The sequence below is a fragment of the Scleropages formosus genome, chromosome 17 (genome assembly GCF_900964775.1).
Source record: "Scleropages formosus chromosome 17, fSclFor1.1, whole genome shotgun sequence".
Lineage (NCBI taxonomy): Eukaryota > Metazoa > Chordata > Actinopteri > Osteoglossiformes > Osteoglossidae > Scleropages > Scleropages formosus.
The window spans coordinates 1,685,017-1,692,767 of NC_041822.1; the positions used below are offsets into that span (position 1 = coordinate 1,685,017).

Below are 7,751 nucleotides of genomic sequence, written 5' to 3' on the forward strand. Positions count from 1 at the left end.
CAGGGCAGGGGTGAAGAACCATGGAACAGAGGGTGAAGGATTGGTGGTGCATTGGCAAGTGAAGAGTGAACAGGTGGTACTATGAGATTCCACAACCTGTGAGCGATGGACTGGCTGCTTTTCTACCTTACCCTGTTGATTCCTGGCAGGTGCATGTCGTTGAGGTGCTGCCGGGGGCATGACACAATGTTTCTGTAGTACCAGACCCTACAGAGAATACCTAAAATGGTTTAAAAATTCCCTGATTATATAAAATAAACTCATGTCACTGAAAACCACTAAAGATGTCAAAAGGATATAATTTTATAGAATTAATGATTAAATTAAAAATTTTCAGATAAAAAAACTGACATTGAGTTATGTTGAAGTATTAGACATTAATGCAGTAAAATTCAATGCAATAAATCAATTATAAATAATATGAATACAATAAGTCCTCATAGTGATGTGTAGCTTCATGCAAGCAGACATCACAGCTGCTGCATATATTCCCTTGAGACCTAGGCCATGAGAACCTGCTCTCTGCCGTCCTCCCTTTCTCCTTTGCCCCTCCCTCACTCATTCCCAGATCCGCTTTCTCATTCAAGCCGTCCTTCCATCCCTGTCACCCCCACTATAACACTTTCTGTCCCTTGTCCTACCAGCTGCCCTGCTCCATAGCTCAAAAACAAATGTTTCTTCCATGAAAATGTTTGTGGAAAATAATGTTCTACAACCATTAAGACCTACTGCATAGTCTGTGCTGAGATGCATTTATCCCATTGAATTCTATTTCATCTTGTAAGCTAAATGAGAATATTGTCTGGCCATGTTTTAAGAAAATAATAGAAATTAAAATTTACATTCATCTTTTTGTTTACTTTTTTCATTATTCATTATTATTTCTTCATTATGGTAGCCATTAGTTGACCATCTTCTTTGTTTGTATCTGTTTTTCTTGCCTTATGTCTGTGTTGAAGCACTCTGTGTCACTGCGTGAGAAGAGCGCTCTATAAAAAAATAAAATAATAATAAAAATAATAATAATACGCACACACACACACACACACACACACACTTTCTGAACCACATGTCCCATACGGGGTCGCGGGGAGCCGGAGCCTACCCAGCAACACAGGGCGTAAGGCCGGAGGGGGAGGGGACACACGCAGGATGGGACGCCAGTCTGCCACAAGGCACCCCATGCGGGACTCGAACCCTAGACCCACCAGAGAGGAGGACCCGGTCCAACCCACTGCGCCACTGCGCCACCGCACCACCATGCCCACAAGGATATAATAATAATAATAATAATAATAATAATAATATTCTGAATTTTTTTTTTTCTTTAATTTTAATTATTTAATTTAGAGTGGGTTGTGTAGCTTGCTCTTTAATAAAATTACTGAAGACTTTGAGATTGATTCTCCTGCTTTAATGGTATAATACTAAAACCTACATGCTTTCAGCCATAAGTGTACTTCCTGCACTATAAATGTACAGTTTTGTGCTGGATAAGCTGGGGAGCTCTGAACCAGCAAAGCCCCTTTGAGTGACCCCCTGGGGAGCTCCATGGGGGGAGCCTTATGACTGCAAAAAAGATGTAGCATCTGCTCTCACAACAGTTTGTCAGGGGCCATTGAACTGCCCCCATGCCTATCCTTCAACCCAGAAATTCCAGAGTTATCAGCTGGTTGGGGCAGACAAAGGCTTGCCATGGACAGACCAATGCCGTGGAAATAAAACAGATTCAACAGCTGCTGTCTTTGGGATAGCTCCATCCTAGGCCGCTGCTATATGGCACACCAGCACAGAGGAAGTCAACATTTCTTCACAGCTTTGGAACTGAATGTCTGACTCCATTGACAGACCCCCAGGATTGTGATTTCCTGTTCTTTATTTTAGGAGTTGTAATTGTCTCAAAGACAGATTTGAGAGTCTGGTTCATTTTTTTGTTATAAATTTCTTTCATTCGAGTTTGGTCAGTTTTTCAATCATTAAAATGTAATAAATACCGTGTGATATTAAGAATGTAACTCTTTGGGTTGTTAAATGCTGAGTTTAATGGGTCACGTGATCTGAGTTTAATTGAGAGAGGGAATGTTGAATTGTGGGTAAGGTGTTATGGATGCAGAGGAAGGACGTGCAGCAACGAAGCACAACTTCTGAAGCGACATTTTCTGCATAAGGTTCAAAGGGCACACACGGTAATTGTCATTTTAATTTAGTTTATATTGTGTTATGATGTAGGGGGGGTGTAGTGGTGCAGTGGTGCAGTGGGTTGGACCGGGTCTTGCTCTCTAGCGGGTCTGGGCTTCGAGTCCCGCTTGGGGTGCCTTGCGACGGATTGGCGTCCTGTCCTGCGTGTGTCCCCTCCCCCTCCTGTGTTGCCGGGCGGGTAGACTCCGTGACCCCGCATGGGACAAGCGGTTCAGAAAGTGTGTGTTATAATGTCTGTTGATTTGCTTTATGTGAACAAATGTGATTGTTTTGTGCGTATTTATCGTGTTAATTATACTTCCGTTGTAAAAACGTGGTCGTGCTGGTGTGTTAACAAACACTAATATGAGAGAATTTAAACTGTGTGAAAGATGTATGCTTGAATATTTTTATGTCTTTGTTTTTTGTAGTTTTCACGGTGTCTGAATAAATGGTAGAAGACATCAGTATGAGGCGTGGCTGTCCTTTTCATTGAACCAGTGCAGCTATAGCAGTCAACGCCCAAACACTGAATGTCGCAAAGTTTGGATGAATTTTTCTTCTCTCTTCCTGCTGATCTGTCAGTCAAATCATGCCAGACCAGTTGAATCAGGTCAGGTCTTTTTCTGCTGCTAGGGGATAGAACCCTATGAGCCTTTTCCCTTCTTCAGTGACACTAAGGTAAATCATCTTCCCACCCACGGTCAGCCTTAGCTTTGTAACTAGCTTGCCCATATGTTTAGATCCATTCTACCCAGCAGCTGGCCTTCAACTCCAGGCTGTGAATGTGGGACACTAACACGGAGCAGTTTCCTGTGTGGCTGAGATGCGTGGAGTTGATTTTATAGGTGTGCACAACCTATACCATAAGACTATAAAATATGTGGTGGACTTTCTATTGTTCCCTTCAATAAATAAATCTCTCTTTGACCTTATTGAGCCAAAGTAAAAATTTATTGAGTCAATTTACTAAAATAATGCATTGTGCTAAACTGTACAGCAGGTATTTCTATCTGTATTTAGAAATTTTGCAAGACCCAGTCAACTAGTTCACACAAGTTAGTGAAAAAGAAAGAAAAAAGAAATTAAATGTGTGTGAACAGTGCAAATTTATAAGGAGTCATATGATGCATTTGTGTTTTTTTTTTCAACAGACAAACAGTGTAATCAAACACACAATGGTCATATTACAAACCTATTAACCAAATTATCGCGTTCTTCTGAAAAGGACAAAGAACGTATGGTGAAAAGATTGAATTATGAATGTTGGTGTCAGCATCGAATTACAAGCATTCCCTTATTTGCCTGAACTACAAAAATAATGGCCCTACTTCAACAATCAGTAAATTTCATAGTTTTACTCATTTTTGTAATGCCCTCTGCCACTGGACAAGGATTTTTCTATAAATCGTAGTTTAATGTGTGCTTCTTCATATTATGATGACCACGTAGCACCGTAAGTAGTGCAAAATGCCACATACACAAATACAAAGACACAAATATTGTTATCTTACATAGCTTATACCAGAAAGCTTTTGTAAGCAGACACGGCAGTCTCAGAAAAAGATTTCAGTGGGTTTCATGTTGTATAAGTATCTCCGCTTAGTGTCAGTCCCTTGTATTTCACTAATATCATTCTGTTTTTGGAAAACAAAAGGGGAAGAGAGAGATTTCTGTGATACCTCCCAATGGCAATCAATCAATCAATAAAAAATAAGCTGCACATTGTTGAAAACTCTAGATAAGATTGTTCTAAGAGTTTCAATTACATTTACATTTATTCATTTAGCGGATGCTTTTGTCCAAAGCAAAGTACATCTCAGCAAAAGTACAATTTATGCATTACATTAAGAGAAAGAGACATGGCTGTAGACATGTGACTCTCAAGTAAACCTAGTTTGTTACCTTCCGTTTTCTGCACCGAGGTTCATCATTCAAGTAGGTGCATAAGACACAGGAGGATAGACAAATCCCAATACCCTCTCACAAATGTTTTTTTTTTTTTTTTTTAAATATTATACGATACACAAATGAGCAAGTATAATGCCAGAGTAATGGCTGAATAAAGGTTGTATCTGGGGATCCTTCTGGAGTTACGATGCGTGAACAGTTACACCATAAATGAGCTTGGGCAAAGTGGATCTGGAAAGAATGGGTTTTCAGACCCTTCTTGCATATAGACAGCGTTTCCGCAGTTCCGAGTGACAGGGGAAGGTCATTCCACCACAACGGACCCAGAACCGAGAACCTCCGAGCTTTGCCTTTCGTGAGCGGGACCACCAAGCAAGCAGAAGTAGACAAGCGAAGGGGCCTGACTGGGGTGTACCGGTTGATCAAGTCCTGTAAATAGCTGGGAGCAGTTCTATTGATGCATTTGTAGACAGTAACCAGGGTTTTGAATCTGATTTGGGCAGCTATAGGAAGCCAGTGCAGAGAAATGAGTAGAGGAGATGCATGGAAACGCTTTGGCAAATCAAACACAACTCGTGCAGCAGCATTCTGTAGAAGCTGCAGAGGTTTGATGGCATTAGCAAGAAGGCCACACAGGAGAGAGTTGCAGTAGTCCAGACGGGAAGTCACCATGGCCTGGACAAGTAGTTGGGCGAAGTCAGTAGTGAGGTAGGGACAGATCCTACGAATATTATGCAGGATGTATCTGCAGGACCGGGTTGTGGCTTCAATATGTTAAGAGAATGACAGGCTCGCATCAATTGTTACTCCCAGACTCTTAGCGAAGGAGCTAGGCGAAATGAATGAGTTGTCCAGTTTGATCAACAAGTCGTGACAAATCTTACCAGTGTGAACCAGTTGGCTTGCACTGATAACCACGTGTGCATTACTACTGCACAACACAGATAAACCAATAATTTAGAGCTGCAAGAAAATTTTCACAGTGCTGAGATAATTTATCAACATTCACAAATTCTTAAAAATTAAACGACCTCAGGTTTCTGGATGTGTCTCTGTATTTCAGTACATGTTTGTGTGTGCATGCATGCATGCACGATCACCTAAGGCAGTTTCAAAGATGAGCTGAGACAAAGGTGCACAGCTGGGAGTGTACAGCAGGGTAACATGGTGTTACCTCATGAGGGAAGCGCCATCTCAGCCCTACATGGACAGCAGTCTGTCGCCACTCTGCTCACGCAGAACAAAACATGTTGACAGCAGTTTTAGACAGTTGGTGTTCATTTACACAGCTGGAGGTGCGAACCTTGCTGAGGGGCACATTGCTTCTATCGACTGATCTCCAGATAAGTGACAGTTATAGTAGAATCCGATTTATTTGGCCAAGTATGCACACACATACAAGGACTTTGGTTTTGGTTCCCAATAGCTCATTGCGTAGGGCAGACAAAAAAAAACACAACATACATATACACGCATAAACATACATACATGCATACAACATCTGCAAAGGTGCATTGACAGTGCCGGAGAATAAAAGAAAATAACGAGGGATGGAATAAATAACGAGGGAGGGAATAAGTAAGAAAAGTATAGTAAGTATAGTATATAAGTAAAGGATGAACAAAGATCAAGGGGGCGCGGTGGTGCAGTGGGTTGGACCGGGTCCTGCTCTCCAGTGGGTCTGGGGTTCGAGTCCCGCTTGGGGTGTCTTGCGACAGACTGGCGTCCTGTCTTGGGTGTGTCCCCTCCCCCTCCGGCCTTATGCCCTGTGTTGCCAGGTAGGCTCTGGTTCCCCGCGACCCCGTATGGGACAAGCAGTTCAGAAAATGTGTGTGAATGAAGATCTGATTTGTCTCAAAATGAATGCACCCCTGTGAAACAAGATTTCAGGCTTGTCTTCACCTGATCACTTAAATCCATCACATTTTAAGCATATACACTTCTGTAACACAGCACTATCCTAAGTTTTGGAGTCAGGCATGGGGCTTAGCATGACAGCACAGACATTTTTCAAAACCCAGAGTGACTAAGTCTGGAAGAGAAAATGTCCATTAATGAGCCTATGATGAGAGCCATATGTTATATACGTTTGTCAAGTGCCTTTTATTAATCTTCTATGATAAAAATAAACACTGCCTTGGAACATCTGTTAGCAATTTCCAACTACTTACAAGTGTTTATTTATTTCTAGGAAATTCTTGCTGCAGCAATGAAGGGTAAGTATATACCTTCATTTCATTCAGCTAATGCTTTTCTCCAAAGTGACTTACAATATTAAGGTTATACTTATCACAAGCTTACAACAATTTACCTATTTATACAGGTGGGTAAGTTTACTAGAGCAATTTAAGGTAAGTACCTTGCTCAGGGATACTACAGTCAGAGGTGGGGATCAAGCCCATGACCTTGAGACCCAAAAACAGCTGCTCTAACCACTACACTACCAGCTGTCCCCTTATTCAGAGGTAAAAGAGGAGGAGCAGGACCTGAACTAGGGACTGACTGCAGCGCAACACCATAACCACTACACCATGTGCCGCCCCTGAAGAAAATAATTAATTCTTGCCACAGGCTATTATTTTGATATATATGTGCTCCCTCATATCTGTTGTTTTTATATATGTATTCTCAACAGAATTAAACCAATGTAAATTTCTACTGTGGCACCACAAGAATACAAATCTTTGACCCGTGGAGCTGGATGCTGCCATTGTTGTAGTTTGGATTTACATTTACATTTATTTATTTAGCAGACACTTTCCTCCAAAGCAACTTCCATCAAACTCTATGTAGTGTTATCAGCCCACACACCTTATTCACCAAGGTGACTTACACTTCGTCACTCATCCATACATCAGTGGAACACACTCTCTCTGTCACTCACAAACTATGGGGGAACCTGATGTAATCTCTGTGGTTGTGTCTGTACTGATATGGAAGATTTTCACAGTTGAACTGTCAGACAGCAAATGGCAATGCAAAATTCTCACTAACATGAATATTTGACATGTACACATACATTGGCTGAAGCTGCTTGTTCTGTGCAGGGTCCCAGTGAGCCAGAGCCTAACCAAGTAACACAAGGCAGAAGGCTGGAGGGGGAGGAAACACACCCAGGATGGGACACCAGTCCATCATAAGGCACCCCAAGCAGGACTCAAACCCCAGCCCCACCAGAGAGCGGGACCTGGCCAAGCCTGCTGCACCACTGCACCACCTTTGTGACATGCCTGTTTTTTAAAATGTTTTGTCTGTTGTAAAGTGAAAGTCTTTGTTTCCAAGGAGAGCTGTTAGCTGCCAATAAAATTCACTCAAACAAAAGCGCAGGATAACTTTAAGTCAGTTCCTTTTTACCGTCTTTACACCGAACACAGGGTAAGGAACCGTATAAGGAACATTACATATGTTTGTTTTATGAATTGGTTAACAATTGGCATTAAATAGGAGTTTGTGAAGATGTTTTTTTACATTTATTTATTTTGCTGATGCTTTTCTCCAAAGTGACTTAGTTTAATTATTTACCAATTTATAAAGTAATTAATTTGTTTTTTATTTTAAAGACATTCAAAGTTCATAAAAGTGTTAAGTGAAAATATTTTTTATAGTCTTATCTGAGACTTTTACAGAAGCTAAATAAATTAAGGTCTGTATTCATAACCTTT

At 41.2% G+C, this 7,751-nt stretch overlaps 1 long non-coding RNA gene across 1 annotated transcript; it reads left to right on the forward strand.

Annotated features, from left to right (window-relative positions):
- The first annotated feature begins 1,968 nt into the window (after positions 1–1,968).
- Positions 1,969–7,171, forward strand: LOC108938990 (uncharacterized). Its single transcript, XR_001966472.1, has 3 exons — positions 1,969–2,186; positions 6,281–6,305; positions 7,137–7,171. It is a non-coding gene; the product is annotated as an uncharacterized LOC108938990 (long non-coding RNA).
- Positions 7,172–7,751: the final 580 nt, after the last annotated feature.